Consider the following 10,341-nt stretch of genomic DNA (forward strand, 5'->3'; position numbering starts at 1 on the left):
AGATGCAAAGGTTATGCCATCTATTTTGAGGATTTATCTTTGGTCACCAGTGTGGTGACCCAGAGGGTCCACTTGGGACACGAGGCCTATGCTAAGAAGCTGGGAAGGAAGAGTGGTCACTTGTCATGGTGGCACTTACCAGACTCCTTCCCGGAGGGACACACGCGACTTTGGCCTGAGTACCACTAGGCCTCTTCCAGACACCCCTGAGGCAGGGATGGCTTATAGATGTTGTGAACTGTAGACTTGTCACGTGACGCCACCTTTCCTTGCTCACCGAAATGACCCTCGGCAAGGAAATAAGGGAAGTCCACACACAAGTAACTTTTAGTACCTCAGTCACTGGGAACAGTCAGGGCCTGGCAAAACTTAACTGGTAACTTGAGTTGATACAAGGATAAAACACACCAGTGCAGGAAGGAGTGCAGACTTGAGGTTAGGGAGGTAGCTCATGATGAAATCGGTCATGCAGACCGCGTTATCTGTCAGGTACCGCTCCCGGAAGGGAACTCTCGCAAGGAGGAAACTCAGGATGAAATCGGTCCTACAGTCTGTAATTTGCATGATACTGCTCCTGGAAGGGATGGTGGGTACACTCTCCACAGACACTCACTTGTAAAAGACTTAGATCTCTGCACGGTGGACTCTTCTCTTCTTTCATCCAGTTCTCTATCTCTCTCTATAAGGGTTCCTGGTATTGGGGACATCAGGTAACCTCTCCTTTTCTTCCATTACTCTTCACCACATGAGGGTTCAAGGTATCCTTATGTGGCTGGCACTTCAGTCCACACTCAAGACCCAGAAGGCAGTGATGAAAGACCACACCTTGTTCTCAGGCACTCATATTTATAGACTCTAGCAAATCATGTGACAGGACATAATTGATACTTTTCAAGACATATCCCAACCACATGAAGAAATTAACCCTTCACTTGATGCATCTGTGCAATACACATAACAAGTGACTAGACAATTTGCACAGTGCATCCACACAAAATACATGACATTTATGGAAGGGCCAGACATAAGTGTTTCGAGCCACTACACCAGCGGTTTTGCTACTTCTTCAAACATATATTTGTGATAGTGAATGCTTTTAACTACAAAGGTGAGGTTGCTTTCTCAAATATTCTGTTAACACAACCCACATGTAGCTTACTGTAGTGGACGGAATACTGCTACCTTAACCTCGTGTTGCTGGGAACAAACTTTGGAGTACCTTTTGAAGTAGCCAACGATAATGTCTCACAGGCAGCAGCACCTCGTCCCTCTGTGTAGATATTCTCAAGGGTGAATAAATAGCCATGTGACCCTACCTTCAGGGAGACGATTTTATTCGTTACTTAGAAGAATATTTCAGCATATTTGTTCGATCATTAAGGCCTTGTGCACTCAATCCCCATTTCACTGTTATTGACTTCAAAGAGAGCGTAGTATCACTCAAAGTAGCGAACGCAAATGTCTCGCTGGTGGCAGCCATTTAGAAAGTACGCTTAGAGCCACTCTGTGCGACCACCTGTCAGACATCTTCGTTCACTACTTTGAGGATTATTTGTACTTGCATATGTATTGGCAACATTGCAAAGGACAGCTTGCTTGCTTGTAGTGTTATAGCGTTGTCCTTGTGTACTCAATCCTCATGTAATGTAACTGTTTAGTTTCTTTACAGATGTTGATCAAGAAGAAGATCACCACTTTGATAGCGGTGATGCTAACTGGTGCGAAAATCTTTTTGGCAGCCAAAATCATGGAGCATGTAGCACAGAGGGAGGAAAAAGAAAAACGTCCCATCAACGTAGAGTTTGGTCCAAAAGGTGGCTGCAGCAAAGAGACAGCTTGGCACACATTGGGCTTGTTACAGAGATATGGGAGAGCACCCCAGAGGGTTTTAGAAATTTTTTGTGCATGTCTGAGGAGTCATTTTCTGCCTTGCTGGCATATGTGAAGTCATTTATTGAAAAACTAAACACTGTCATGCATGAAGCTATCTCCGCTGAGCAGCGATTGGTAGTGACTTTAGAGTTCTTGGCTGCTAGCAGATCTCTACATGACCAAAAGTTCTCAGCTGTCATCTCAGCAATTTTTCTGAGTGCCATTTTTCCAGAAATGTGATGCGATAGTCAGAAACCTGAAAGCGGATTATTTCAAGGTAGGTTGTTGTAGTTACTTATGTGTTACATTGCCCACCCTAAGCACAAGCTAGGATGGGCAATGTAACGTCTGGTAAACTCTTTGAACTCTGCTGCATGGTGGCTGATAAATATTTATTTCTATTTGTGAGCTTCAGTGCTGTGTCATTTCTTGTAACCATTCCCAAACACTGCAGAGGAGTGGAAAACTATGGCCGATGAATTTGATCATTGATGGCTACTACAACTGGCTATTGAAAAACAGAAATCAGCGCCTACTTACTCAAAACAAATTTCAAAAATGTGAGATACTTTTAGCACTCACCTGGTGCTCGGCCGGACCTCCTGCCTAGAAGGTCCACCAGCACCCTGTATCCTAGCAGGCTTATAGCGTTCCTGGAGTCCCGAATCCGATCTCCGGAGAGCGTCAATGGGGTTACAGCCGTGACCGGGCTGTTCGCATATCACCTTCGTACTCCAAGAAAAATTACCCCAGCGCTCATGGGGTCCAGGAACATTGAGGGACATCTCATCACAAAATATCATTGCACCCTCCAAAGCAGAATTGAAAAATAAAAATAAAAATAAAGAAATTCCCCTTACACACACAAAATCAGAGAAAGGAGTTTACAAATGCAACAAAATTAGGTGTAAATGTTGCATTCATATACAGCAAAAGAGAGATACATTCACATTGAATATAGAAGGGAAGGATGTCACCATTCATTATAAAAGTAAATTAGATTGCGATAGCACTCACATTATATATCTTTTAGAATGTGATTGCGGTTTAAAATATATAGGGAGAACTAAAAACGCAATACGTGCAAGATTAGCCAATCATAAATACAATATAAAACGTGGTTATACTAAACACAGTATATCAAGACATTTTGCCGAACAACATAAATGTCAATCCGGGACTTTAAAAATCACTCCACTAGAACAAATAATTAGTAAATCTATGAATGAAAATGAAACGCAAGGAGATGTTCAGGATCTACAAACTCCAGACTCTCCAACCATCGGGGCTCAATGAAGTGTTGGCGAAGATTTGAATACAAGAAAAGAATGGGAGTATAATGAAATTGATAGATATAAAGGGTTAATTAGATCAGGATTATATAATTATCGGATATAAAAGGTTTTTTTCTTATTTTGTATAATTTTTAGGTATAGATTGATTTGAGAACTATAACACAAAATATATACATATTATTAGTTTTATAATGCATTTAATAATACATTTTTAGCATATTTATATATAAGAATAATATGGATAATTGTTGATTTTAGAGTGATGGAGGTTTTTTAAATAGACAATATATATATATATATATATATATATATATATATATATATATAATTATGGGTGAAATTAGAATGTATATCATATATTATAGATGCACAACAGTAAAATAGGGAAGATTCATATATTTAATTTATATACGTATATAGAGTAGAAGTTTTAAATTGTAGAAATTAATTATAGTTAAAGATAATTATGTTTATAATAATGATGTTAAAAGGTAACACGATAATGAATAGCATATGTGCAGGAACACAGATTTTAAATGGAATGTAATGCCGGCTTTTTATGAATGGGCAGATTATAGTAGAACGAGAAGCGTCACATGATTTGTGAATGACGCATGAGACACGTGATTATGACGTCTGATCCCACGTGATGCAGGCGATGGCTCCGACCGGCGGCGTCCGTGGACTAATGTGAGTTCAATATTTTGTATAAATGTATGTTTGTGTTCGTTTATTTGTATGCCTGAAGAGGGCGGGTTACCCCGCTGAAACGCGTAGCAACTGAAGTAATAAATAATTTAAATTTATCCCGTGGACCGTGTGTCCCTCAATGTTCCTGGACCCCACGAGCGCTGGGGTAATTTTTCTTGGAGTACGAAGGTGACAACTGGCTATTACTACTACAACTGCAAGGGCTACTTTAGCATTATCTTGATGGTCCTTGTGAATGCAAACTACAAATTTCTGATTGTAGATCTCAGGAAGAACGGGCGAGTATTGGATGGCGGTGTATTAGACTACACCAAATTCCTGGAGATGTTGCAAGCGGACAGGCTAGGATTACCAAGCAAAAGAAACACCAAAGAAAATTAGAATTGTGTGTTCATTGTAGATGAAGCCTTTCCACTGTAGGCACATCTACTAAAACCGTTCCCCCAAAGACAATTGGACACAGAAAGGAAAAAATGTAATTATCAGCTGTCAAGAGCGAGACATGTCGTGGAGAATGATTTTGGAGAACTGATCCTACAGATGTCACACTGCAATAATTTTGCTTCCAGAAACCATAGACAAGGTAGTCCTGGCCTGTTCTGTCTTACACAGCTACTTGCGACGTCGTGATACACTGTCCTATTCTCCATCTTCAGTGCTCAATAGCGAAAATGTAGACAGCATAGAAATAAATTTTGGAGAAGGGCGTTCTGAAGCACTAAAATCGTCCTTTTCCAGCCCCTTCAGGTTCACCGTGCTTGTGATGATGCTATTCACTGTCACGAGAGGCTATAGAGCATATTTTGGCATGGTGGGAGCAGTGTCATGGCAGGCAAGAATGATATGATGTGTATGCAATGCTTGTCCTAATGCATTCAACTGTGTTGAAAGGTAGTCTGCACATAGCATGTTATAGAGCATGGGGAGCTGACTAGATTGATATGTATTTTATAGGGAAAGATTCAGTATGAGTTGTAGTAGATTCATTCATATCTCTGCACATCACCAGCCGAAAAGACCGATAGCCAGGATGTGCAGAGATACAAATGAATACACAACCTAGATTTTTCTCTATGAAACTATGTCAAGCAGCTCTGCTCCTCCAGCTCTACAACATGGTGCCTGCTTTTTGGACAGCTTGTTCCAGCTGATTGATTCCCTTAAAGCCTATTTTGTAAAGGAATGATATGATGTGAAACCCCTCAAAATATGTCAGTAATCACTCTACATGACACGCGTTGCCTAGCTGAATATGTGTATGTAAGCCAGGTGGCAGATGTGAAGAAGGCTTGTGAAACGTATTTTAAGGAACCATTGATTAGAGCAGACCATTCTACATTCTTATGAGGAAGGTTGTATAGGTTATACTGTACTGATTTATGTTTAATAAATTACTGCCAACACACAAACGCAGACTGTTTAACTATAAAACATTTATAACTTAACAAAATAAAAAGAATGTACAAAACTGTACAACATGGTAACTGGGACACCGGAAAATACTACATAGTAGCCCAGTTAATGGTTCAGCTGAAGAATGTGTGACGGGCCCCATCTGCACCTGACTTCATAGAAGCAACGAATCCTGATGGATGTAGCAGATTCTGGAGAGAAGAGATGGCACCGCTCAGGAAGTGGAGTGACCTGAACCTCACCATCGTAGAGGGCAGGAGAGGAGAAATGTCTTCAAAGATACCTCCAGTTATAAACTGCACTACTGCAACCTGCATGACCCAGGGGACCTCGAAGAAAGGCCTCCCCTTCCTCAGCAGGGAAAAAGTCTTGCAACGCTGTGGAACAAAGAATAAGTATCAGTGTTTTTAAAAACTATACTTAATTGAGAACAATTATAGTATTCAGTGTGGAGGATTAAGGGATGTGATGAGTATGAAACAATGCTTTCTGTTCCCTGACCTTTAAGGCCCATAAGGGGTTATTGGGCCAGTAAGGTCATTTAACAGGGAGCGCTGCTTCCTACTCATCCTGTGCCCCAGTTATGCCCTATTTACACTGAACAAGCTGTCAGGCAATCAATGCCCGATAGCTGGTCCCACTGCTGCTCACTTCAGCTGTGTTACGCAGGGAGCGTTTTCCCCTGCCCGCCTCCATTCTCTTTAGGCCGCTTTCACACAGTAGAGAAAATCGCACGAGATTTTGCGTTGCGAGAGGCACAAATCACGTAATAATATAAACCCTATTCTTTTGAGTAGGCTCAAATAGATGAGTGAATTTTTCTCCCGCATCTGAGCGATTTTTGTTTTCAACGGGACAGGAAATCAAATTGCATGATGTGCGATGCGCATGCCAGCACGATGCAAGGTTTGGTTTTTTAAATTATCTTTACAATTTTTTTTTTTTTAAATCTCCATAGGGGACCTGAAATTGCGATGGTTTGATTGATCCTGCAGTATGATGTAATGCCATAGCATAGTGATTTGACTAGCAACAACTCTTTCCTTACTTCAGTCAGAGCAGCGGTCTTACAAGACTCAGAGAGATGTGGAAAGCAGATTTCTACTTCTCAGATGCTACTCTTCAACTTTGCAGTTGGGTTCTACTCTCTAACTGTTAAGGTGCATTCATACGAACGTATATCGGCTCGGTTTTCACGCCGAGCCGATATACATCCTCCTCATGTGCAGGGGGGGGGGGGGATGGAAGAGTCAGGAGCAGGAAGTGAGCTCCCGCCCCCTCTCTGCCTCCTCTCCGCCCCTCTGCACTATTTGCAATGGGGAGAGGCGGGACGGATGCGGGGCTAATTCTCGGAATTTAGCCCTGCCCCACCTCCTTTCATTGCAAATAGTGCAGAGGGGGTGGAGAGGAGGCAGAGAGGGGGCGGGAGCTCAGTTCCTGCTTCTGGCTCTTCCATCCTCCCCCCCCCGCTGCACATGAGGACAACGTATATCGGCTCGGTGTGAAAACCGACCCGATATACGTTCGTGGGAATGCACCCTTACAATGCAAAATTGAAATCCCCAGGGACCCATGTCTCATACTATTGTGTAGCGCATCCATGCCTTCCTATTCAAGTGCACTATTGTTGTTTCAATATAGGACACCAGTATAGAGAAATAGTGCTGGATCAGGCTTTTTGACTACACCCTGTATATCGCCTTATTCACTAAGAGCCATACATTAAATTTGAAAATTCGGAGAACTAGAAAAAAACAATAGCAGAATTTTAAAAAAGTAAATTAACTGCTAAAGTTCATATATAGAAGAATTATACTGAAGTTGTACCCAGAAATGCAAAACAAAGATCTTACACAGAAACATCAAAGACGTAAATGGAAAAGTTATGGCAAAAACTGTAAAAATGTACGTGTACTGAGGACTAAAATGAGCTGCATCCTTCAGGTGCATAATGATCGTAAAATCCTTTGCACTGTAAATGCTGATGCCTGGATCTGTTAAGGCCATTTTAAGAGACATGAGATTTTTTAGTCCCTTGAGGACATCCAATTACTAGGCTGTTTTTGCCTGGGATAGAATTCTCCCATCTCCCTTTCGTTTCACACTGACCATATAACTTTCAGAGCTTTTAGGATTGATAACATTTCCCGTAGTTATCTGCTGGCTACTGTGTAAATAACTGTATTACGTCAGGTGCATTTAATTTCACATTATCTCAGGCTGAATTATTTTATAGACATTTTACAAGCTCGTTATTCATAGGGTGATCAAAATCCTTCGTCATTCATCACTTATAATACTTCCAGCTTTTCTGTTATTGCTTCCTATTCTTTAGGGTGCATTCACAAGAACGTATATCGGCTCGGTTTTCACGGGGAGCCGATATACGTCCTCCTCATCTGCAGGGGGGGGCTAGAAGAGCCAGGAGCAGGAACAGAGCTCCCGTCCCCTCTCCGCCCCTCTGCACTATTTGCAATGAGAGGCGGTGGGACGGGGGCGGGGCTAAATTTTGAGAACTAGCCCCGCCTCCGCCCCGCCTCTCCCCATTGCAAATAGTGCAGAGGGGTGGAGAGGAGGCAGAGAGGGGGCAGGAGCTCAGTTCCTGCTCCTGGCTCTTCCAGGCTCCCCCCCCTGCAGATGAGGAGGACGTATATCGGCTCTGCGTGAAAACTGAAACTGAAGAAGAAAAGAAAAAACATATGCATCACCTTAGACGCGCTGCCAGCCCGGCCGCAGCTTCTCGCCTGGTCCCCGGCACTGATCTCCTTCTTCTCTTCCGGTCTGGATTGAAAAATCCCCGCCTCTTGGAAGCACTAGCTGTGTTTGCTTGACGCTTAGCCAATCCCAGCTAGCACTCCATTAACCAATCACAGCCATTCATCGAGCGCTGGCTCTGATTTGATAAGCGTCAGCCAATCACAGCCAGTGCTTCCCAGAGGCTGGGATTTTTCAATCCCCGGCCAGAAGAGAAGAAGATCAGTGCCGAGGACCCAGGGAGAAGCACGTCTAAGGTGATGTATGTGTATTTTTTATTTTTTCCCTGCAGTTAGGGTTTAGTTTAGGCTTTGACAGTAGGATTTCCTACTGTCAAAATTGCATCACACCGCATGAAAACGTGGTTAAGATGCCACAGAGAGGAAGGCTCCATAGGGAAACATGGGCTACAAAACGTCACGAGTCGCGTACATATCGCTGGACCTGCGAGGTTTTTATGTCGGGTTGTCACATGCTACAAAATATCACATGTGTGAAGGAGCCCGTAGGAAAGCATGTGCTTCACATACATGCGACTTGTAGCATTGTAGCAACGAGACAAAATCACGCGACTTTGTCACTCGTGTGAACGAGGCCTTACTTGCAAATTTAGCTATGGCTTTACTACAGAAATCACGCCATTCATTGAAAGTGGTGAATTCTGCGCTGAAAATGTACAAGAAATAGGTGACATGTTGCATATTTAAAATCCACACCATATGTCAATTTTTTTTCCATCAATATTTATTGAAAATGTACTGAAATACAATCACTATATATAGAGAAATACATTTCCAAGAGAAATAGTTCTTACATTAGGATTTATAGCATATCAAGATGATGCATAACTAAAGGAAATACATTTAAAGTATGATGCACTTATCGTTATTTCTAAAAGGGAGAGAACGCAAAGGAAAGGTGGGGCAAGGGAGGTTGGGAGGGTGGAGGGTAGGTTGGTGTGGAGGGGGGAACAGGGAGAGGGGGAAGGAGAAAAGGGTAAGGGGTAGATGTTAAGAAAAGAATAAGCCTTGACTTTAAGACCTTAACGAGGTCCACCAAATGTTGTATACTTATCAAGAAAAGTATTTAACATGGAAAAATATTTAACCACGGGTTCCACATATCATAATACTGCGGGATATCGTTGTTGCGAAGAGCTATCATTTTTTTCAAAAATACTATCTTCAGATATAAGTTGGGTCAATTCTGTTAGGGTCGGGTTTGTGTTAGATTTCCACTTTCTAGCGATTAGATTCTTGGCGCCTAATAGTATGTGTCCTATAAGTTTTTTAAGAGTTAAGTATATTTCGCCAGGGTCTAGTAGTAATAGGGCCAGTTTTGGTGAGAAAGGTAGTTTGATGCCTGATACTTTATTGCTGAGATTGTATGTATCAACCCAGAATGGGCGAAGAATTGGGCATGACCAAATTATATGTAGCATGGAGCCTGCCAGTCCACAGCCTCTCCAACAATGGTCATTAGTAGAGAGACCTCTTCTAGCCAGGATCGTTGGGGTATAATACCAGCGTTTCAGGGTTTTTATATGAGTTTCTATTAATGAGACTCCTTGTGAGGCTCGACCAACCCACCTGAAAGCTTGTAGCCAATTGGCAATGGGGACTTTTTGGTTTAAATCTTTTTCCCAGTTGATGAGATGACATTTTCCCGGGGTTTTCAAATTACCCGAAAAGGTGTCATAGAATAACCTGGTAGGAAATTGTTTGTTGGAAGAATTTAGGAATGAATAAATTATACCAGGGGGTTTCATGTTCTGAACGTTGTGAGTGTGTAGGAAAAATGTCACTTGAGTGAACTTAAAAAGTTAGCTCTTTGGTAGGAGATGTGTTGTTGCCAGTGATTTGAAGGTATGAAGGACGTTTTTTGAGTATAGGTAAGAAATGTGGTTTATATTGTTTTTTTTGTTTTTTTAATTAGTTTTTATTAAGATTTTCAGAGTTACAGGTTAACATCAACATCGAACACCACAAAGCGGGGCACAGACAATAAATGCACAATTTAAGTTGTAGATAGCAGAAATCATGTCGATCATTGACACAGAAGTTCACTAACTTTTTCTCCCTGCACTCAGAGTACAACTGTTTGTGTGTTATTAGTTCACTCCAAATCCAAACTGTTCACGTACTTTTTATTGCAACAGTATATGATTATCATTGTACAGATAGCCATATCTCGTGTGATATGGAATATTTCTCCAATCATAAATCACAGGATTGTTTATTTAATGATACACAAGATGAGGCGATACCAAGTGGGAGGGGTGGAGGATACACATTCA

General features: G+C 41.8%; 1 pseudogene; it reads left to right on the top strand.

The window, feature by feature from the left end:
* The first annotated feature begins 281 nt into the window (after nucleotides 1–281).
* On the top strand, nucleotides 282–4,725 carry LOC136573608 (uncharacterized; annotated as a pseudogene).
* The last annotated feature ends 5,616 nt before the right edge of the window (nucleotides 4,726–10,341 follow it).

Source organism: Eleutherodactylus coqui, chromosome 7 (assembly GCF_035609145.1).
Source record: "Eleutherodactylus coqui strain aEleCoq1 chromosome 7, aEleCoq1.hap1, whole genome shotgun sequence".
Lineage (NCBI taxonomy): Eukaryota > Metazoa > Chordata > Amphibia > Anura > Eleutherodactylidae > Eleutherodactylus > Eleutherodactylus coqui.